The 24,826-nt window shown below is 39.1% G+C and overlaps 1 long non-coding RNA gene across 1 annotated transcript; it reads left to right on the forward strand.

The window, feature by feature from the left end:
* The first annotated feature begins 21,311 nt into the window (after positions 1-21,311).
* LOC129778330 (uncharacterized) lies at positions 21,312-22,602 on the forward strand. Its single transcript, XR_008743420.1, has 3 exons — positions 21,312-21,659; positions 21,719-22,152; positions 22,209-22,602. It is a non-coding gene; the product is annotated as an uncharacterized LOC129778330 (long non-coding RNA).
* The last annotated feature ends 2,224 nt before the right edge of the window (positions 22,603-24,826 follow it).

A 24,826-nucleotide genomic window follows, 5' to 3' on the forward strand; every position in this document is an offset into this window, starting at 1 on the left:
ACTACGTCTAACCGGAAGATATAGGGGGTGAAATGGAATTCTAGGCACTGAACAAGTAGGAAAAAATGCAAGATTTGAAACGCTTATAACTCGAGCATTTCTCAATAGATCGCAAAGGTTTTTGCATCAATTGATAGGAAATATATCTACGCATCTATCATAACGAATAACATTTCATTTTTCATGAGATAAATAATTGAATAATTGTGAAATATCAAGCGTTGTCAAAATGCACTATGTGCCCATTTTTGATTGGTCCATTTTGTGCTCCTCAAATCGTACCGACCAAAACGGGCAACCAGAGCAGCAGCGAAATAGAATGAAGCACGATTGGAAAGGAAAAAGAAAAAAATTAACGAAACATTGGTCGCCGTCTCACGCATGCGTCATTCTCGAGCCAGCCAGTCAGCTTAAAAATCCCCGCTCCGCTGCCGTAACGATCATTCTCATACAAACCGTACACCACATCGGTTCGCATCACAACACATCAACAAACCAACCCAAGCAGCCATGTCTGGACATGGTAAAGGAGGAAAAGTGAAGGGAAAGGCAAAATCCCGCTCGAACCGTGTTGATCTGGAGTTCCCCGCAAGGGTAGCTAGGCCGAGCGCGTTAGTACCTAAGATAAGATCAGACAATAGGGGGTCTTTTACGGACCAAATTTCTGTCAGATACGGACCAAATTTCTGTCAGTCGTTCTGATTTCTGATTGGTCGATTTCGATAAATTTTGTAAACAAAGTCGATTTTTCCAGTGTTGCCAATAAAAATAAATTACGTTGGGTTTGTATTGAATTTAGAAAAAAAATGAATTTAATTGATATTACGACACTTAGTTTAGAGGAAATGTGAAGGAATTGTATACACGTTTTACCTAATTATTTTGTTACTATATTTTGATTGAATTGAAAAATTTATATATATATATATATATATATATATATATATATATATATATATATATATATATATATATATATATATATATATACATCCATTTCATGTCAAACCGATATAGTGCTCCTCAGATTTCCATGAAAAGTGGTAGTTTCTTTCTTTATTGCAAAATATTAGACCCGTATTTTTTATTTTTTTGTTAGGGTGACCTTTTCTTATTTTAGGGTGGTCCGAAAAATAATTTTTTTCAACTTTTTCCTAAAAGTGCCTTTTTTAAAAATTCATAACTTTTGAATCACTGAACCGATTTAGATGATCGATATATCAAATTGAAGCCAATTAATCTTTTTTGGAAAAATATTAGGCTTGCCAAGAAATCGAATTTTGTTTTCGTAACTATTGATTGTAGTTGTTTTTTGTTATTTTTATGTTTTTTGTTTTTATGTTTTTATATTTTATGTTTTTTCTTGAAAGCTGAGGATTTATTACATAACATATCTCGATATCAGATAGGCTTTTTTGTGTTTTTGAGTGACTTTTCAAAGTTAACCGGTCGTCCGTAAAATCATTTTTCCACTCTTATCCAAAAATAATTTTTTGCAAAAATTTATTACATTTGAACTACTGAACTGATTGAGATGATCGACATATTAAATTGAAGCCAATAAGCCAATCTTTTTTGAAAAAATATCACACTTACCGGAAAGATAGGATTCTAGTCGCATAGGTCTAGTCTAGTCACATAAGAATATTGAACGAAGACTTAAAACATGTTAAATTTACAAAATAATGACTCTAAAACGAAAAAAACACCTCTCTAGAACCCTCTTTCCAAGTTCAATACTTTTTTCAATATTTTTTCTATTAAAAATCTACCTCATTGGCTTCAATTAGATTTATTGATCATCTGAATCGGTTCAGAGGTTCAAAAGTTATGATTTTTTGAAAAAGTCATTTTTGGGAAAAAGTGGAAAAAATGAGTTTTCGGACAACACTAAAATGGAAATGGACATAAGTTTAGTTTAATAATAATCTATTTGGTTTCTGATACTAATATATTTTATTTCTACCATGCCATGCTCCTGCTATCAAATTTTCGTTTCCTTGTTTTTTTGTTTTCTCCGCTTTTTAAACGAAAAGATATAAATTTTTTTATAATGTCATTCCTTGTTTTTTCACAATGGAATAAAGTGGATGGCAAAACATACATTTCTCCTGCCATTTTCTTCGGCAAATCAGCTTCGTTAGGTTCCAAATGCGATTTCATATTTCGGAATAGAATTTCCATTGCTAAGAAGAAATTAAAAGTCTCATCATTCACTATGCAGATGGGAGAGTTAGAAGCTGTAGCTCGCAAATATGAAAAAAGAGACGGTTGATACAATCTAGGTTGTGTTTTGCTGACTACCAATCTCTTGTTACACTGCTGACATGTTCTTTCCCGCTGAATAATTTTTTTGATGATGAAACCAGCTATATAGAACAACGAATTTTGTTCTGTTCTGTCGAGAAAAGTTTTCGCTTCATCGACGGTGTACTCATAGTCGAATTCAATATTCATATCATCCACATTATCACTAGAATTAGATGAAGCTGAAATTCGATATGATGTCGATGCTGCTTCATTGTCCATCAATTTCTGGGCTGAACATTCTTCACGCCGCTTTGATAGCAAATCTATCAATCCAATAAGATGTTGTTGTGTATCGGCTGTATACGAAGCATTCGGTACTACGGTCATGTATTGCGAAAGAGTCACAATTTTCAAGTTATTGCTGAATTGCAATGGAGTTGGGCGTCGTTGCTTTGCACGAATCAATGAGAAAAGACTCTCCAGACAATCTTGGACGAACCGCGATGTAAATATTTGTGGGTGTCCTTCATGCAAAAGCCGATCTGTCAACCTCACAATTGCATTCGTGGAAACGATTACACTTGTTTGCCATGGTTTCCAATGTCCGTGTCCTACTTGGAGATCATACATTAACCGCACCATGGTCTTCAGATGAGCGATATCCTCGTCATATTTCATAGGATCATTCAAACAAAATACTTTTTCTTCTGCCCTATTATTGATAAGCTCGAACCATCGAGCAAAGTCTTCTATGAAGCATGCGGTAGTAAGAAGCTCCGGTAATTCTCGTATTTCCGCATGAAACTTCAATGCTGCAGCCACCGTCCTGTTGCAATATTTTGTTGCGTTGCATACTTTCATTTTATCTATTGAAGATGTTCTGTTGTCAAAGCACACATCCGAGGCCGTTAGTCTGTGACAAAGCCGCAACGTGTTGTTTATTTCGGAGTTCACGATTGTGGTTAAATGGTCTCGATGAACAATATTGGATGTTAGCTTTTTTCACGAACATACCAATCCGGAACTTTCAGGTAGACATTGTTCAACCAGCCATGTACTGTATTTTTAAATACGTGTACGGGATCGGGTATGATCTCTAGCATTCTGTTCTCAGCGTTTGGATGAGGTATCGCAGCATTTAATGTCTCATTTTTGTGACGAATATCGATCCCCAAATCCTTCCACATGCGCTGGTTTTCGGACCCGGAATCTGTTGTTATAAAATGGACACGCAAACTGATTCCCTCTGCTCTTGAAACTGCAGACAATACAGCATTTTTCAAAAACTCTTTTTGTATAGAGTTGCCGGTGTACTCGAAAGCAACCACCTGTTTCCAGCGCGCTGCGATTCCAACTAGCATGAATACCAAAGCTTTACAGGCTAAAGTTTGGGACATAGGAAGCGTTATTGTTCCAACAAACTGCTTCGTATTTTGGCAAAACTCATTTGCCTCGTCTATGCTCATTTCGTCTAGAACCAATCCGCAGTCCTTTTCTTCAACCGACATTGTGGAGACTTTATGTTGTAGCAGCTCGAATATATCTTCAAGAATACCTACAAAATATCATTTCATATATTAACATGCGATGAGACATATGATTATAATTACATACCAGGACTGAAACGAACTCCTTCAATTTGGCGTAGTAGAGTCCTCGTGGATGGGAACGGGAAGCCTTTTTGAATAAGCTTGTCGTATCCACCTTGACATGCAAACCGAATTTGTAAATTTTCCGTAATCGTTTCATTGGACCAACGTTTCACTTTTTTAACCTCTCCTGTTAATAGCTTAATTTGATCTTCTCTGAAAAGCTTCTTCAAGGGTTGTTTTCCACGAATTCTCGAGGTCAGATATCCGCATTTTTTCTTCCATTGTTTTACAATTCTATTAACGGTTACATCAATATAAAATATTAGAAAATAACATATTTTTTGACACACTACCTTTTCAGCTTGGAAATTTGATGTTTCAAACGAAATATTTCTTCCTGTAGTTGTTTATCTCCTTCATATACGTCAACCAAATCATAATTGTTCTCAATACTTTGTATCTCTTCCCATTCCTCATTCGCGGATGCAGCTAAGGTCGGAATTTTCGTAACTCCATTTTCATTGTATTTCCCATCAACAAAATGAGCCTGTATATATACTAGTATTAGGATATGTTTTAGAATTAGTTTTTAATACTTACGCTACATATTCTTGTGCTTGATTTGATTTCAAAGAATGGAATTTCTAATTCACTGTTCACGCAAAATCGAATCCATTCTTTCCGAATATTTTTGTCTTGAGGGAACCGATAAAATTTATACTCAGGATGAGTATCCGTCCTTCGCTCACAATTTAAGGCTTTACACTTCATTTTTATTTTTGAATTACGTTTTGTATGAATAAAATGGCTTCCTAACGTTGTTTTGGTTGTATTCCTGCTCATATAATAAGATAGAATGTTTTGGTTCAGACAATGAGAATCTGCATAACGCTGTAACGGTTGTCAGATTAGATTTATTTGCTAAAAAAAAATCCCAAATTTGTTTTGGAAACGATTATATTATAGATATGGGTATTTAAAAGACTTATTTTATCCTTTTAAAGCATATTTTTGAGATTGTCTATTTGAAAATATGCAATAATCATTGAATTCGCACCAACCAAATGTTACGATTCATTAAAATAGAAATTTGAAAAATCCGATATTTTATAATATTTGGCAGCTCTGGCATCTTCATGTCATGGCTTCGTTTTTGGACGACGAAGAAGAGTAAGAAGCCAGTTGTCTGGTCTTGTCTTAGGTTAGTACCAGTGCACCAGTCCACCTAGCCGGCGTTATATAGTTTCGGCCGCCGAAGTGATCGAGTTAGCTGGCAAAGCTGCTCGCGACGATAAGAAAACCCGCATTCAGAACAGAACACATTCGGTTCGGTGGACATCAAGACAACAGGCAGTTGCAGCGAGTGGCGAGTGGCAAACGCAATCGCAAAACGGCATCAGGTAGCAGAAGAAAAAAGTTTGTTCTTTATACAAACTGCTTTGGTGGCAAATCCAGAACAAGGCGGCATCGAGGGCGTTCGAAATGTTTTTTTTCAAAACCACGAGTACTAAGTTTTCTAAATTGGAACCATTCCATAAAACAAGGCGCTTTTCAGGGCCATTAAACCTTCCAAAAAAGAGTTTAGGAAATACAGTTCAATGCTTTCTAAAACAATATCCAAAATAATAATAAAACACAAATTGATTTTTTCATAATTTGTTTGCCAGGATATGATGAGTATGTGAATTTGGCAGTTGTTCTGAGCTTAATGATTTTCACCAATTCTTAAATTGCTCCTAGATTGAAAGTACAGTAATTTACACTTATCTCGACATTTAGCTAATTGGACGGACCTGTAATGCGACATATTTATTTGGACATTTTTGTAAACATAGAGTTCGGGGTCCAAATTATGACCCCACATTGAAAGTCGACACTGTACCACTGTCATCGCAAATGTTCAATTACAGTCACCACAAATCCGATACTGAGTGGTGGTAATGCGACGTGCCATTGAATGTAATTTACTGTAAAATATGTCACAAGCTGGATGGGAAGAAATGTTCCAACTGTGAAAGCTGTGGCGAGTAGCAAATGCAATCGCTAAACAGAAAGGTTTAGCCGAACAAGATGGGGATATCGAGTGATAACAAAACAATAAACTCTTTAGATTGAAGATAATTTTGTGATCCTGAAAAGGACCCTTTTTAGCCTGCATGTGAATCCAACGAGCGAACAAATCGTAATGAATGTATTTTTCTTCTTCTTTCTTTGTTTTTAAGAGGCTTTAAACTTTGCAGTTCATTCGCCTCTAGCCCAGTGAAGAGCCACAATAAAACCAGCCCAGAGGGGACTGGCGAAAGGGAAACCAACAAAATCACTCATCAGACCTGTCCGCTCGACTCTCGGTTAAAGAAGAAGGTAGGAAGGGATCCTATGCTTCATAAGATATTTAATATATGCTGTAAAGAAAAGTAAAAATTTACTGATCCGAGGACCAAAGCAGTAACGAAGCACAAGTGACCCAGTGAAAGGCGTGTTCCAAAGCCAAAAAACAAAACGGCCCTCCTCAGGAGGATAGGAAGGAAAGGAGTGGAAAGGATTTGGGTGGGATTAGTGGAGTGGGAGGGGGTGGGAGTGGTATGGGAAGGAAAGAGGGGAGGAGTGGGTGTGGGGTGGGGTGAAATGAAATGAAATACAGTTTGAATAGATAATAAAATATAGTGGTTTTGAATTTAATGGCATATAGTATAGCTGAAAAATGGAGAGGTTTATTTAATGAATTTATCCTCCTTGGTGAGTGTGGCTGTAGGAATAGGAAGTTGATTAAAGTATAATGTAATGGATAGAAGATAGATGTGGGTATGAAAGTATATATTATATTATTTGTTATTTAATATTATTGAATGCGTGTATATACATGTATGAATACCTTCCTTCCGACCCGTACATACATGTGTATACACACATAAACACGCATACATGACTGTGAAGTGGCGAACTTTAATAAGCACTTTCCAAGGTATTTAGTATTTCGGTTTAGATTTTACCAAAGAAGTCGGTTTCTTTCAGAAACGCAATTAAATTGGTTTCTTGGGTCTCGTCTCTACTGAGGATATCTCGGAGACTCTGACCTATGTTGTGTCGGACTCGAGCATCTTTGGTATGTTGACATTCAAGTAAAAGATGGCTAACGGAAACCGGAGCTTCGTTGCAAGCACATTGGGGTTTTTCGGCTCTGCAGAACAAGTGTGAGTGGGTGAAGTTAGTGTGCCCAATTCGAAGACGGGTAAGGACTTGCCTTTCCCTACTATTGAGGCGGTCATCCCAAGGGAGAGTGGAATTTTTAATTTTATGAAGATGAGTGGGACGGCTGTTTATCCAGCCTATGTCCCAGCTTTCACGGACTTGCTGTTTTACCCAGCGGACAATGTCAGATGGAGGACAGGGCATGTCTGGGGGATCTATTTTGCTGCCCTTGCCGGCCAGTATGTCGGCGGCTGTGTTTCCACGGATTCCTGAGTGACCAGGAACCCAGCAGAAGGAGATGTTTTTATTTGAAGCAGCCTCTTCTGTTTGCTTAATCCATGGGTGTTTGCTGTTTCCACTCAGAAGATCGTGGAGACAGCTAGCTGAGTCTGAGAATATTGTGGTAGGAAGAAACTCATGGGTGCATTCTTGGGTAGCTATTAAAAGGGCGAAAGCTTCCGCACTGAAGATGGAGCATTGCGGTGGAAGAGAAAAGCTACCAGTGTATCTACTCTCAAAGATTCCACATCCAACTCCATCGGCACTGACTGAACCATCTGTGTATACCTGGTGGTTGATTTGAAAATTGGATGCAACGAGGTTATTGAAGCAGGCTTTGACTTTTGGAGAAGGGTCTCCCGCTCGAACTGTCTTGAGAAGTTCAAGGTTAATGTTCGGCGGTTTGACGTTCCAATTTCTTCCCGTCGCAGATGAACGTTCACATATATCGGGAAGATCTTTGTTCGTGAGATTTTTGAACCATGTTTTGGCTCTATGTATTAATGGGACATTGTGGTCGCTTTCGGGGAGTGACAAGTGACGGATGGCTTTATTGGTGATGGCTTTTGTTACCAGGTGGGTGAAGGGAAGTTGCCCACTTTCTGCCATTACAGCAAGAGTGGGACTGGTGGGAAAAGCGCCAATTGCGAGCCTAATTGCTTTATTGTAAATTGGTTGAATGGTGTTTAACACCCTGTCCCCTCCACGGCTGAAGGTGCCTATTCCGTAAAGGATTTGTGGGACCAACCAAACATTTACAACATTTAGCAACGTCTTTCTATGACCAGAGGCTAGGTTGCCTGCGATAGACTTGATGATGTTCAATTTCTTTCTGGTGGCTATTTTGGTCTTTTGGGAATGTGATAGGAAGTTGAGTTTCTTGTCGAAAGTAACCCCTAGTATTTTCAATGTCCTCATTGTAGGGATCGGGATTTTGTTGAGCTGAAGATAGGTTCTCCTTCTGAGAGCTTTTCCGATATGTATGTGTTTGGATTTCTCCGGGGAAATTTTAAAACCTGTTTTTAGAGCCCAGTTTTGGATGGAGTCTAAGGTTTTTTGAAGCCTCTTTCTCTGAATTAAGCCGAAGCAGCTCGTAGAGATAAGAGTGATGTCATCTGCATAGACTATGACCTTTATATGGTCCGGGATAATCTCGAATAGAGATTGCATGGCAATGTTGAAGAGGGTTGGTGAAAGTGCTGAGCCTTGTGGGAAGCCGTTTTCTGGGATTTTTAGAGAAGATTGGTGGTTGTTAATAACGGTTTTGAAAGACCGGTTTTCTAGAAAACTTTTAACGAAGAGACCTAATCTCCCACGAATCCCCCAGTCGAAAAGGCTTTTCAGCACTGGGTACCTCCATGCCCGATCGAAGGCCTTGGATAAATCCAGGGAAACAATATCAATGTGGTGTAATTTTTCAGTTGCGTCGTCTAGGATTTTTTCGATTGCTACAAGGCAATCTTCTGTACCTTTTCCCGCACGGAAGGCGAATTGTCTGGGATCAATCAGCTTATTTGACTCTAGAAAAGTCGTTAAGCGTCGATTGACCATTTTTTCCAAGACTTTCCCAACACAACTTAGGAGAGTGATGGGGCGGAAATTGTCAAGAAGATGGTTGTTCATGTCTGGTTTCGGGATACAGATCATTAGACCCTCTTTCCAGCAACTGGGGAGGGTTCCACTGTCCCAGACTTTGTTGAGGAGCTTCAGAAGTGCTTTTTTCCCGAGATGGGGTAGATTCTTAAGCATAGGGTAGCTAATGTCATCAGGTCCTGTGGATCCTTGTTTGACTTTGTTCAGTACCCAATCGAGCTCTTTGAGGGAGAGGTTTTTGTTGAAGTCAAATTCCACATCGGTATGAAAATCGATGGGAATTCTTTCGCATTCCGTTTTGTGGGTTAGAAAGGTTTGGTCGTAGTTTTGATTGGAGGAGGCGGAAGCAAAGAAATCTCCAAACGCCTCGGCGATGATTTTCCGGTCATTGGTGTATTGACCGTTAATTAGAAGATTATATTCTTTGCTTCTTTTCTTTCCATGAAGCCTGCCAATCTTACTCCATAAATCCTTTGTTGACGCGTTGGGATTAATTTCGCTGACGAATTTAACCCAACTGTTGTGCTTGGCTGTGTTGATAGCAGTCTTAGCTTCTTTGCGAGCCCTTTGGAACTCTGCAAGCAGAGTGGGTCTCAGTGGGCTGTCCGGATGGGCCTTTCTTAATTTGCGTAGGGCCTTACGTCGACCTTTGATCGCTGCCTTCAGCTCAGGCGACCACCATGGGACACATTTCCTGCCAGGGATGCCACTGGTTCTGGGGATGTGCACCATTGCAACTTCTAGGACAACTTTGGAGAATTCCTTGGCTGTCCAATCTCGTTTAGCGGAGAGGCGGTTTTCAATGTCAAACTGATAGCCAGCCCAGTCAGCGTATTCAAATTTCCATCTTGGCCTTGTTGAAAACTCTGGAGAAGTTTGGCCGAAGGAAGTGAAGATTGGAAAATGATCGCTTCCGCAAGTATCATCGTGGATGTTCCAAGAAAGTTTTGAAGATAGTTTGTCTGATACTATAGTGAGATCGATGGCTGAAGTAGTACCAGAATAATGGATTCTGGTGTGTTGGCCGTTGTTAAGAAGGAGAAGAGAATGGTCGGATATGAAATCCTCCATGATGGATCCTTTTCGATCGAGGTATGCACCTCCCCAGGCGTATGAGTGGGCGTTGAAATCACCCATAAGCATGATTGGGGCGGGAAGTTGGGCGAACAGACGGTCCAGTTGGCCGCGTAGAGTGTTCGGATCGGAATCATTAGTGATGTAGATGCTAACGACGGTGATTGGAAAGGGGTGTTTAATGCGCACTACCACTGCCTGAAGATCAGTGGTAATGGGAAGAAGATCATGTGGAGTCCCATCTTTGATTGCGATTGCAACTCCGTTTTTTGAGGGGTTGGGACCCTCTTTGAAATATGTGATATATTTTGAGATGAAGTGTTTATCGAAGTTGTTTGGAGTCATAGTTTCTTGAAGGGCTATGACTGTGGGATTAGAGTTTGAAATAAGCATTTTCAGTTCTAGAATATTTCGTCGGATACTTCTGATGTTCCATTGTATCCCGAATTTCTGTGTTGGAGTGAATGTGTTGGTGTTTTTAACTCTAATTCCTAAGTCTTAATTGTGTGTATGTTTGAACTATTCAAAGAGAATTAGTTCGATGGTCCTTTACCCTTGGAAAGAGAAGCTTTCTTTGAGGTATTGGTGTTGTTTTTGTTTGGTGTAGAAGTCTTTGGAGTGTTTGTTGTGTTTGTGTTGTTTTTTGTTGAGTGTGCGTTGCTGTTGTTGTTATTGTTGTTTTTTGTTTGATGTGTGTTGTTGTTGTTTTTTGTTGGTGTTGTGTTGTTATTTGTTGGTGGTGTAGTTCTTTGTTCGTTTTTTGTTCTTTTCTTGTCCTTGTTATTTTGGATTTCATCTTCAGATTTTTGATCTGAATCAGAAGATGATCCTTTCGCCATTTTCCGTTTATTTTTATTTTTGTTTGGAACATCAGAAGTGTCCATTGAAATGACTGATTCGTTTTCGGATTCAGTTGTTGAGCTATCAGTTGTCGACTCTGTCATTGAGGTATCGATTGTAGTGTCAATTGGGGGTGTGCTTTCGCGGCTAGAAGAGGCCGAAGCGGCCGAGGCGCAGTTACATTTGCAATTGCAGCTGGGTGTTGGCTTTTGCAAGTTGGAGAGTCTGTCTTGCAGAACACTTGCAAAAGTTGGTCCATTATTTTGACCGTTGTATCTTTCTTTCGCCTCTTTGTAGGAGATACCATAGTCGATTCTTATTTTTGTGATGTTGTTCTCAGTTTGCCATACGGGGCATTTCCTATTCGAAGAGGAATGGTCCCCTTGGCAATTCAAGCAAAATGCTGAAGCATTGCAGGTTTTAATTCCATCCTTTTGTTCTGGATGTTCCTGTCCACAATTTCGGCAAAGCGGGTTCTCGCGTTTGCATCGCTTGCTCGTATGTCCAAATTTATAGCATTTGAAACATTGCATTGGGTTGGGATAGAAATTTCTAGTCCCAGCCCGAATAAATCCGAAGTTAATAAAATCGGGAACAACAGTTCCACGAATTGTCAAAATGAGAGTAGCGGTTGGGATAACAATGTTATTCTCCTTCCTGGTGATTCGCTTGACATCGATCACACCTTGATCGGAAAGCTCTGTCACCAGTTCGGATTCCTTGATGTCAATTACATCACGGCAAGTAACAACGCATTTACGTTGATTTAGAGTAGGGTGGTAAATTACTTCGATAGGGGTTTCATCGATCAATTTGTTGATTAAAAGGAGCTTACCGATTATATCCTCGTCCTTGGCCGTAAGGATATACTGCGTCCTCTTTTTGTCGTCCCGTTGCGGTCGCGCTGTGTAGTATTTCGTTCCTACAGCGTTGGCGATCGTCTTACTCACGACGAACGGGTTAGTCGGGATCGCGTTCTCTCCTGTGGCACGAAGTAACAGGATCTGAAGGTTGCCGTTCAGTGGGTCGGCCCACCTTGGAGCAGTACGTTGGGTAGGTTTACCCTCGTACAAATTTGTAGCCCGGCCTCCCGGAGGCCCGGAGCTACTGGAAGCCATGCTGTTGTCGGCTACCCCCTAGGTATAGCCGACAGATCGATTTATTATTTAAAGGAGAGAACACTTATGAGGGCTTTTCACTTTGGGATATTATCTAGAAAAACACTGTCACTTTTTTTTTATAGAGCTCTTACAAAAACCACCAATAATCGCGAACAATTTAGGGGAATAAACTTTTGAATTTGTTTTCCTTCAGTCACTTCACCGTCCGTAATGCGTGTTTTCTTTTTGGTTTTTTGTTTATGTTAAAAATCACTACGATACTAGAAGAGAAACTGGCACCACTGCCCAAAGGAAAAAGGGGGCGTGGCGTCGGTGACGCCGCAAAAGCGCGCGCTTTTCCGGTTTGCCGGCAAGCGCCCGCTCCCAACGGTCGAAACTAGCCGTTGCTATCTGCTTCTCCTTCTGCTGCCACTTAAAAATAATTAAAGTTAACTCCTTCGGAATCGCCAGGGGGAGACGTCCTAGTCCGCTGTCCAAAACGCCAAACTGCCGAGCTGAAAAAAACGTGACCTACTCGGTCGGAGGTTAAAATCAGTATGATGTATTTTTTTGCCATCGCTCCCTTTTAACGCTCATTCGTTCGTCTCGTTGGACTCGCCCCTCTGGCTGAGTCTGCCGATTTGTCTCTATCCTGTGAGTGTGTACCGCTAGAGTATAAAACACGCGGACCCCAAAAAAATATCTTATTTTCTTTCAAACCGTAAACCCGTGTGGTTGTACGGTATCGGCATCGTGGACGTAACAAAGGAGGACAAGTTAAGGGAAAGGCAAAGTCTCATTCGAACCGTGCAGGTCTCCAGTTCTCTGTTGGTCGCATTCACTGATTGCTCCGCAAGGGTAACTAGGCCGAACGGATTGGTGCCGGAGCACCAGTATACCTAACAGCGATTATAGAGTTTCGGCCGTCGGAGTGCTCGAGTTGGCTTGCAAAGCTGCTCACGACAATCAGAAAACCCGTATCAAGAACAGAGCAGCTTCGGTTCGGCGCTCATCAAGGTAACAATTAGTTTCAGTGAGTGGCAAAGTGTTTCTCCAGCACGTCGCATTAAATGTAATTTACTGAACAACATGTCACAAGCTGGATGGGAAGAAATTTTCCAACTGTGAAAGCTGTGGCGAGTGGCAAACGCAATAACTAAACAGGAAGGTTTAACCGAACAAGATGGGAATATCGAGTGATAACAAAAACACAACACCAAAGGTTCTTTTCAGAACCATCAACATATTCATAAAGAGAAAACAGTAAACTAATCCATTTTTCAGGTAGATAGGTAGATATTCACGTAGGAGAAGAAAATAAAACAATATATTTAAAATACATATTTAACAAACGCTGTCTCCTTTGTATAGTCCTACGTCACTCCGGTTATGTCCCCGACATTACCCACCCGTCTTTTTCTTCTTCTTGCTCATCACACACTACGCGAAGCGTCCAATTTATGACGCGGAAAGAAGAACACACGATACGAATAACGCGAAAAACGAACAGAAAAATCAAACGACGATTTCCAAGTTGGATTACCACTGGTGGGGTCCAATCTCAGATCGAAGCGCAGCGAAAGCAAAGTGAACTGGATTGCTCAACAGTCCGATGCCGAATGAAAGTTTGCCTCAGCGAGATCCACTGTTTATACTGTAGGCATGTATTCCCCTTTATTCTTCTACTTTTCCTTTGTTCACGGAGACTTTAAATCCTACGATTTCCCCTCCGTTGGTCGTCGATAAGTTGCTCGTTATTGATAGCTCTGTTCGGGAAAGCACACAAATGGACAGAACAAATGAAAATCATAAAAACGTGACCTGTTTTCTGATTTGGCACCCTTAATGAAAGACGTAGTTCTACGTCAAAACTCAGACAGCCAGTTTTCGCAAGCCTCTTTTGAGACGTTGATTTGATCAGTCAAAAGTTTTTTTGCGTCAACTCGTGTGGCACCCATACATCCAGCTTTTTTTGGAATCCAATCTTCTGCGAATGGTTCCAAACGGTTTTATGGTCTATAACTTGAGACTGAAAAGGACAATCACAACACTGTCAAAACGACACTTGTAGCACAGAGTGTCGTCTTTAAATAGCCATATAGTATGACCCGATGCGATAAGTACAACACAAGATATATTTAAGTGTTGCCACATATTGACAATATACGACATTTCTTTTTCCCCAACCCAATATATGAGCCGAACAATATCAACGAGGAAACAAGTCGCAGAAAGAAAGAAAATCCTTTTATATTATCTTCTATGCCCCATCAAAAACAGGCATTCAGTTTGTGTTAACCAAGAACACAGAAACAAAGAATATTAGAAATATGAAAACATGAAATTCCAGAACCTTTATCATCTGGTATCTATCTAGAAGATCGGTATACATTCTTCTCTCCGAAAAAAGACCCAAGAAACACGCTACGACTGTATGGAATGTAAAAAATATGTTTGTCTCGAGCATGCAGTTATGGTATGTTCTGATTCTTACACTAATGAAATCTAAATCGATAAACACGTTTTTATGTTGTTTCATAGCTCTTTATACTTTCATGAATTATATTCAGTTGCTTACTTTCAATTAATAACAGGAAAAAATTCGAATTTCGTTATTTGTGTTGGAGTATCAAAAATTACTCTGTTTTGAGGAAGCTGAATTAGATGACTATTAAAACTGAATGAAGATTAAGAAAACATATTTTATGGAGTTTTTTCATTCAATTATACCCTCTTCTTCAAATAAATATCAATAAAGCCTAAAAAATATACAATAGCAATATTACAGAGAAGTTCAACTTTCGGTCTGTGACCGAAACCGAAACCAATTTTTAAATTCAGGGTGAAAAAAATAAGAACAAGAAAATTCATACCGTGAAAAGCTGCTAGGGTTAGTACTTGGTCATGTAACCTTTGTTACGCATCACTTCACGCACCCAGTTCGGCATGGATTCCACCAGCTTCTGGCACGTGGTGACCGGGATGGCGTACCAACAAGCTTGGATCCTATCTTACAGTTGCTGCTTTTTTTTTGACTTCTCCGTGTACATCGACCTTTTCGCGATCTCCCATAGGTTCTCGAGTTTTTCGAGGCCTTGAAGGGATCTTTCTTGGAGTCTCACTTTATGACAGAGTCATCCTTTGATGGCCGGGAAGGTGTTTTTGTGAAATTGATAGGAAACCATCTATATGAGATGTTCCCCTACTTTCAAACTCTCAATTCGGACAAGTTGTACATGTTGGTTCGTCTGACGGAAGCAAACACTCAACCTTGACTAATAGAGGAGGAATAGGAGGAGGAATCCTGTTCCTGTCTATGGCGAATTATGTTGCCTCAAGAAAACTTCTGAAAATCGACTATCTGGTTCTTGTTTGGCAATAAAGGGATGGGAACAACATCTTAGTTCTTGATAACTATATGCAACGCAATAAATCGGAGAACTTATATTTTGTTGACTTAGAGTGATTAATTCTATCATTGGAATAAATATCATGATTCACCCACCCATAATAAATGAAAATGGTCGCTCATTTTCTCGCTCAGATACTCTGAACACTTCTACTGCGCCAGTAATTTATAAAATGTGGTATAACCAGCAGCAGAACTTACCCTCCATCGCAACTGAAGTCATCGATAAAATTCGCTAGCCATGTTACTATAACAACTTCACCGTGTTTCACTAATTAAAGTGAAAACATAAATACGCAAGCATACAGTTATGCCACAGTATGCTTTTTTATTTTATCCGGAAACTAGCCGGTAAAACTTAGAAATATTCCAGCTCAATTTGCTCGTACAAGTGGAAAAATTGCTGTGTCTGATTTGCTAGCTTTTACCAACCGATTCGCCAAACATATAATTGAGCGCGGTGAAAGGTCATCCGTTGTTAACTCCACACAAACACACATATTAATCAGACAATCATTCTTAGTGCCGGTCCGATAACGCAGAACTACACACACACACACACTTTTTCTTGAACGATGACGCCGCGAACGGCAACCATAGAGCGGGGGTGGGTGTTCGAAGATCGTTGCGCTTCGTGTTTGATAACTATTTAATATGACCTCCAGTACATATGTCATGGTGATTCAACAAACCCCCCTCACCTGATTCAGATTGGCTTTTTCAATACCTTCACGCTGCCAGAACTTATTCCGGTCGTGGTGCGGTTATGACGCAACATGGAAAATGTGTAGTAGCGTTTTCCATGCTAGGTATCGCAGGGAACTTAATTTAAGTTTGACATACATTTTATTCTGCCTGCTCTATGCTCTGTTTAGTTATATTATCAGCTGTAGTTGGGAGTCCATCGAATGGGAAAAGTTTGATTTATGGTGTTCCATAATTAGACTGGATGATCCTTAAACATGAATACATGGGCTTACTGAAATGATAGTAAATAACACAATAAGTTTATGATTTCTCAACAGACGAAGTTTTTTACTATAGAGACAAATCAATCAGAACCAGGATAAGAAAGAAATTGTAATACTAGAAAGGATAGTTCTCCATATTTATTTTCTGGAGCATAATAACGTTGCGAGTGAATTTTGATGATCCGCATTCCAATTGGCGATCTAACGTACAAATCTACACCAAGGCGGCGCTGCGGTGGAAGTGATGAAGGTTCTAAATTTTGCAATATGAGTTTGTAGATGATTTGTAGTTCTTTCCATAAATTACAATGTTATAATCATAAAAAAATATTTGATTGCGATGAGTGTGGAAGAAATTTAATTCTGCACAATTTGATATGAGGGGCTCAAAATGAAGGGGTGTGACATGATTGATTTTCTCTTCATCGGCTTTCTCTTTTAATCATGACATAGCTTCAAACACATTCCTAGCTGTATTTGACAATTTGGACAATAGGTTAGAACCTCTTCTATCGGTTTCTATAGCAAACTGAATCCTCACATGTTATATATGAGGAGCTTAAAAGGAAATGAATGGAAGTGACATGATCGATTCTCTCTTCATCAACTTTTCCTTTCGTTAATAACTCTGCTTCAAAAACGTTCCAATTTGAGTTTGCTATAGAATCCGATAGATGAGGTTCCACATTGTCAAATACAGATGGGAATGAGTTTGCAGCTAAGTTATGGCCAAAACAGAGAGTCAATGTAGAGAAATCGATGATGTAATTTTTTATTGTGTTGTTTTTATATTATATTAGTTAAAAAAAAGTAGTCTACATAAGCGCGCGTAACACAGATATAAAGGATATTAAATTGAAAGTTTTCTGCCGGTCAGGAAATTTTTCGTTATGGAAATTTTCTCGATTTCTCTGGGTGAGGATATTCATAGTCAATCCAATACAAGGCTGGCGGTTGGGCTTATGCTCTTGTGGACCACTTGGCTGCAAGGGCCTCGTCGGGACCGTATCGGCTCTGTGGCGGACATGACTGAGTATTGGCTTGCCATTTGACATTGCAATTTTTTGAACTTATATCTGTAAATGTATCTGTAAATAAAATCAGTTCGTTGTTTTTTTGTTTGCCTAACTGATTTCAATGCTGAAAAAAACAACTAAATTATGTTTTAGATAAGTCGACCGCGAGTAATCGGTTTCCTATTTTATTAACCATAGAATTAAGGAAACATGTTAATATATGCTAGTAGAAATATAGTTAAGAGTTTGGCTCCTTTAAACTTATGTAACTGAGCCTATAAAAATAAACGATTTAATAAAAAAAATCTTTTAGATAACTCGTCTTGCTCAAATCTCTGTAGGGGAAGGAGGCGGGACCTTTAAAAAAAACAAAAAAAAAACTTACACGCCTTTCATTTTGAGTCCCTCATGTTATTTTCATACTCCGTTCAGTTGTGAAAACTGTATAAATATTGACAATGGCTGAATAAGTTGAAAAATGCATGGTTTCTGCATGTGAGGACTATCTTGGAATGCCCGGAAGTAAAATATACGTGATTTATTTTTGAGCTTTTTCTTACATTACCATCATTTTCTTAGCTCAGAAACAACCGATCGTTTACGTTTTGCGTTAGATCGCCAATCGAATTTTCCAAGATTTGTTTAATGTGCTGTATATCACGATTCCGTGAAGTTAGTGAAAAGGGTGGAACGATCAAAATTTGGTGAACCTAAATTTGACGTATTTTTCTGAGTGTGCATTAGGAAAACTTCAACGCCCCTTGTTTTGTGGCTGCGTGTAAAATAAATATTCTATCTTGATTTTTACGTTTGCTCTTCAGTTCTCAAAATGGCATCCAAGCCAGTTTGGAAATTTTACTTGCGCAACGCTGAAATTCAAGCTTGTGCAACTGGCAATGTAACAACAGTAGTGAACGAGATTAAAGTGATCGGAGAACGTGGCAAGTGTTTTGGCTCGTCTTCGATTTTTGCCCTTTTTTTAACATCTCCTACTACCAGATGGGTGAATATGTCCAAATCACTCTACAACCATTTTGACAAAAAAGTGTCAAAACTATAATGAGAAAATTTGGAGTAAAGTTCGCTATTTCGTCAAAACCATATCACAATATTTTTCCTAGAAGTTCAAATAAAAAGGTCGAGGAGTCTAAAGAAAGGTCATTCACTATTTTGTTCACTTCTCAACATTTTATTGAACTGGATTTTTTTGCCTGTGTTAGGAATTCGTCCGTGTTGTCGAGATAGCCAATTATGTCACCTCCAAGGTAAGGTTCCATACGACCCACTTGAGCCTTCGGAGATCCTGTTCGTGCCAATTTTCTTCTATTTACCGATTCAGGAGCACAACCCCAATCTGTACAGCAGCTTCCTGAATTAATAGCATTTTGTCCGGATGGGTCAGACGTTGCAAGTAGCCGACTGTTTTGTACAACGTCAAAAAGCTTCCGAAAATCGGGTTGATGATTTGAGCGTCATCACCCGCTTCGATGGATCCACCATTCAAATTGGACGTTGGACTGGCGTAACGCACTATGAAAAATAGTACTTGGAACTGACGATCCGAAGCGAAAAACCCTTAAGCATATTTGAGGTGTACTCCGCGCCTACATAACTAGTAGTTATCGAAAACAACTCGGACGAACACTGCGGCTCTTATCTCTGCAGCAAAAAAAAAAAACATTTGAACGAATCTTTTCTTCATACGTGTTATAATTGATGATAAAAGCGAAAATCTTTGGCAATAGTGTTTGCAAAGTCAAAATTGACAGTGGTTCTATGAGTATAATGGAATGTAATAGACAATGTCTGTCACGAGTGTAAGCCAACTGGCGGACAATTAAACGAAAACGTTAATGTGGCTGTACACTGTACATTGCACACAAATATTCAATACTTTTTGACAGATAAAATTTGGTACAAATACTACTTTGTTCGTCACTCTTTAATTATCAACAATGGAAAACACAGTCAAACATCGAACATGAAAAAGAATCGCCTTAACTATTTGAGGTGCTCAGAAGGAAAGGAGTGTAAGTGATTTGATCGATTTCTTTTCATCAAGTTTTGACGTGGGACTACGTCTAACCGGAGAATATGGGGGGGTAAAATGGAAACCTAAACACAGAACATGCAGGAAAAAATTAAAGATTCCGAATACTTATAACTCGAACATTTCTGACTGGATCGGAATGATGTTTACATTAATTGATAGAGAATATTTCTACGCATCTATCGCAATTAATAAAATGTTATTTTTCATTAGATATACAATTAAATAACTGTAAAATGTTGAGCGTTATCTAAATGCCCTAACTGCCTCGTTTTGATTGGCCCGATTTACGGTTTCCCGAACACAGCCATCATAATCAAGCAGCCTTGGGAAAATCGGCATTGCAAACACATGGAAGTAAGGGGACTTTTGTTCTCACCGAAATGTGTTCCCTAACACAGACCAAGCAGTGTTGGAGAAATCGGCATTGCAAATACATGAAAGTCGGGGGTATTTTTGATCCGACTGAAATGTGTTTCCCTAACACAGACTTCAAAACCAAGGTGTCTGGGGAAATGGACTTTGCAAATAAATGCAAACTGCGAGTAGTTTTGTACTCGCTTGACTTTGTGCAGACTAAAATATTGTTGATTCATGCAAGGCGGGGGTACTTCTGCACCCGTATGTTTTTATGCACTCCGGAAAGTGTTTTCCTAACACAGATTACAAAAGCGGATACGAACACAACGCTTTGGCTCGGTTATCCAAAATTGTATTGAAGAATATGCCTTCATATCTTCTGCTCACTGAATTTCTACGTATACCATTTGATGATTAGGCAAAATGTCGATAACCAATTGTTGCGATGACGCCTATTGATTAAACAATATGCGTTTGACGTACATGTCAAAATCGAAACTGTGCCTGAAGTTCATCAAATCAAGCAAATTCGCGGTTGGAGAAGTACGTACACTTGAGAAATGCAAACTTCAGAGGGAAATGAAAAATAAAATAATCGTTTGATAATTCTTCTGTTCACATATTTTATCTAAATATACACCAAACGTAAAAGGACTGTCATTAAATTTACTTGTAATGAAGAACATAATCTGGGGGTCTTCGTAGCCACTTGGTTACGCGTTCGCTTACTAAGCGATCGATCGTGAGTTCAAACTCAGGGCCCTCAATTGAACAACTTTGTGTTTGTTATAGAATAACTACGTCCACGCAACCATCATCAGCTATGGAGATCGATCCACGGTGGAACAAAGATCGATTCATCCATACAACTGCTCTGCTCTGCAAGAAACATCGGGCTGCTTTTCTATAAATAACCCAACAATGATCAATATCAACTGTCTCCGCTGTCCGGTCTGCCGAACAATGGAAGAACAGATAGAATACGCTTACGCCTAAATGGCTACTACAGTGTAATTTACCATAATGTAATGGAACAGAAAATCTAACACGCCTAAATGGTTACTACTTCTACTGTGTAATTTACAATTTATAGAAACATAAACATATGTACATGTACACGATAAAAACCCGGCTCTGTTACAGATAAAATGCTAATGAACCTGATAAATAAATAAATGGGATATATAAAAAGAACATAATCTATCACAATGCATGAAACATGGCATTTGTTCAATCTCTTTACTCACAAAATTTGAGTTTGCTATAGAATCCGATAGTTGAGATTCTAACCTATCTTTCACACTGTCAAATACAGCTGAGAATGTGTTTGCAGCTACCCACAATCCAATCGACGAAAAAAACATCGACCTAACAACGACCGTAGCGCTGTTACCTATTCACGATGACGACGATTAGGTATCGACATCTGGATACGGCATTAGTTTGTATGAGGCAAACTATTCTCTATCATATTAGTCGGCCCGAATCAGTTTATAATTGCTAAAATTTGTACGAAATTTTTTTCTTGGCATAATTTTTCTTACTTAAAGTACGTTGTCATGACCCTAATTTGAATTATTTTCTATAGACGTTCAGATATTCTCAAAAAAACTTGTCATTATAATATAAAATTATCTCAAAACATATTTTTTTATGACGTTTTTTCACCACTTGTAGGCAATGGTGATTTTCACTTACATAGAGTACTAATTTGATTAAGGAAAAATCATGTTCATTCATAATTTTCATTTTAAAAGTGTATTCATTCCTTCTGCAAATCCATACTGTCATGCCTCTTCCCCAATATCGTCAACGCGAATAGTTCGTTAGTCGAAAATACTGAATAATTAAACAAACTAAATGGCGTCACTGGTGGTTCTTTTTTCCACTCCGCTAAACTGTCATCTCAAACAAAAACAAATGGATCATACAACTGGTGAGTATGGAATATATTTCGGCTTTTTAATTATTAATTATTTTATCTTGTCTTATCAGCTATGAATACATTCGACTCGTTTGCTTCCATCAATCGGTAAGTGAGAAAGATGATTTCTCCCATCACCACAGTGCGGATTTCCACTTCTATCACAGCAGCCAACAACATCCGTTTTCCTGCTGCAGTAACCTCCAACCCCTGTTGGCAATGCCGGGGAACAGCATTAACAGCAGCAGCAGAATTTGACCATGGTATGGTATTGCGAAGAACTTTCCCCATTAGAGGTTCCGTGCTTCGCGCACATTCAAAAATCCTCTTCAGACACGAAAACTCAACGACAAGGAGGTATTTATCAACTTGCTCAGCTGAATTACCACCCGGAGGAACCCGAATGCACTGATTCCGTTGTATAGTAGAATGAAAATAGGCGAGGTAAGCGAACGTAATCGCATGATATTTTAATGTTCGCATTTTCATCCGGATCATACAACTGGTGAGTAGGGAATTCATTTCTGCTTTTCACTTACTAATCATTTTATTTTGTTTCAGCTATGAATACATCCGACTCAATCAATCGGCGAATGAGAAAGATGATTTCCCTCATCACCACATTGCTTATTTCCACTTCTGTCACACCAGCCAACAGCATCAGCTTTCCGGCAGCAGTATCCTTTAAGTCCAGGGTGCTATTCCGGGGAACAGCATCAACAGCAACAGCAGCAGGACCTGGCCATAGTATTTCGGGCAATTTTCCCCATCGGAGATCCCGTGCTTCACGCACATTGAAGAATCCTCCTCAGCCACATATCTGTGTCATCGAGGGCAAAGAGGTATTCATCAATGTACTCAGTCGGATTTGAATCGTCAATCCAGACAACCCGGATGCACCGATTCCATTATATACCTTATTTTTATTATACATGGATTTTTATTATTTTTTTTCAATAAAATGCTTAAAATCGATCAATGTATTTCCTTTTCATATTCAATAACAAACCAATACAAACAAGCAGCAAGCAGTGCTGGAAGCAGCGCTGCAAGCAGGTCGACGCCTTGCACATGTTGGCGAAAAAGTGGCGTCAAGTTGTTCGATGAATGCATATGAAAGGTCGATAACTCGATTGCAAAGTGGCAGCATTTGAGGTCGATTGTTGACATTTCATCGACCCGATCTTGGCAGGCAAAACGGAATGTGGGTAGTTATGGCCAAAAGAGAGAGTCGATGTACAGAAATCAATGATGTCACTTACACCCCTTCCATTCTGAGCCCCTTATTTAACGTATTAACACACATTACATGATTCGAGGAACAGGTCCAACAAAGATTTGGGGCAAACATGAGCTGAAAATTTACTTGTTGTGTTTTGTGTCAAATACGAGGGCAGTCCGATAAGTAGTTAGCCTACAAAATAAACAAAAAATTTGGAAAATTGACGATTTATTTCTCAACATAGTCTCCTTTTAGCTCGATACACTTGACCCAGCGATGATTCAACTTCTATGATCCATCTGAAAAATACGTTTTCTCGAGGTTTGCATAGTAGGCCTCCTTGGCGGCGATGACCTCTACCTTCGACTCAAATTTCTACCCAGCGAGTGAGCCGGTGCATTGTCATGGCAGAAGAGCACTTTTTTCTTCGCCAAATGGGGCCGTTTTTTCTGCAATTCGGCGTCGAATCAGCCCAATAATTCGGCATAGTGGAGCCCTGTGACTGTTTTGCCCTTTTCCAGGTAGTCGATGTAGATCACACCTTGTGAATCCAAGAAAACGGTGGCCATATCCTTTCCGGCCGATAGGACAGTCTTCGCATTCTTCGGAGCACGTTCACCGGGTGAAGTCCATTGTATCGACTGTTCCTTGGTTTCTGGTGTGTACCAGTAGATCCATGTTTCATCGACGGTCACATTTAGATCAGTACCTTCCGTACACTTGATCAAATGTTATCTGCCAAAAAGATATTTAGCTTCGGTCAAACAATGCCCCCACATTTACGTTCCGATTACCACTTGTTTAGAACTCTGCAGAACTCTTTAAATGAAATAAATTTAGATGAAAACCAAGCATGGGAGAATCCCCAGTGCTCAATCCATAAACGATATAAGAAACTCAAACTTTTATATGTGATAACACTAGCTATTTTTTTTTAGAAATTGTAGACATTATGTTGAGTAGAGGTCACGCTTCCGTTGAACGTTATAAACGATGGCTGATCAGCTTCATGGTGCACGAAAAATTCCCAAAACTGTTTGGAACAAGATTTGAGTTTCCTTTGATATTCCTTTGACTTTGATATTACAAGAAACATTGCTTCACAACACGGATATATTAGTGGATTATTCTCGCATATTGACATTGGAGAATTTGTGTGCGGTGAACATTCTCAATTTAGCTCTCTTTATGGTTTCTTTACCATAGGACTATGTCTTTGATTTCTATATAAGGGAGTTACTCTGCGAAAAATGTAACGATTTATTAAGAGTTTTCAAACGCATATCACTCAAAATGGTTATTACGACATATGTTGTGTTATATATCATTAGACAGGAAATTTATCCAGTATTTTTACAACAATGGATAGAAAAAAGAAAAAAGTTAACAATTTAACAGTTTAAATGGATATATTTTCTTGCGATTGCACTAAACACTCGCTTTCCTCCCAAACGCACCGAGAAATATGTTTGTCTAGATTCGGGCGTTAGCTCACAATGTGAGTTGATGCGTAGAATGAGTTATTCTCCATTTACCGATAATAGGCATTTATCAGTTATTGTATTGTATGTTGCCCAACCAGTTCGTGCTCAATTCACATTTTTATCATGTAGGTCATGCTACTAAAAATTTATGCAATTGTGTTCCAGGATATCAGAATAGCGAGCATGTTGTTTGGTTATTTAAAATGCAATTAATGAATTTAAATGGCTGCTGATTTAGAAGATCGAAAGGGTATAATAACGTATATCAGATTATGACAGCTTGAGTAGTCGCGATCTTACCGGGCTATAAAGTTATTACAAACAATGTTCCGAACAACGTGATAACGAAGGAGAAAATGCTATATTTATCTATAGTATATTTTTGAAGTCATAGATTGATTTGACTTAGGCTTATATTTATGTAGGTCTTAACTATTTAGACTTGTATTCAAAAATGATAAATGATGACTCTT

This window comes from Toxorhynchites rutilus, chromosome 3 (genome assembly GCF_029784135.1).
Source record: "Toxorhynchites rutilus septentrionalis strain SRP chromosome 3, ASM2978413v1, whole genome shotgun sequence".
Lineage (NCBI taxonomy): Eukaryota > Metazoa > Arthropoda > Insecta > Diptera > Culicidae > Toxorhynchites > Toxorhynchites rutilus.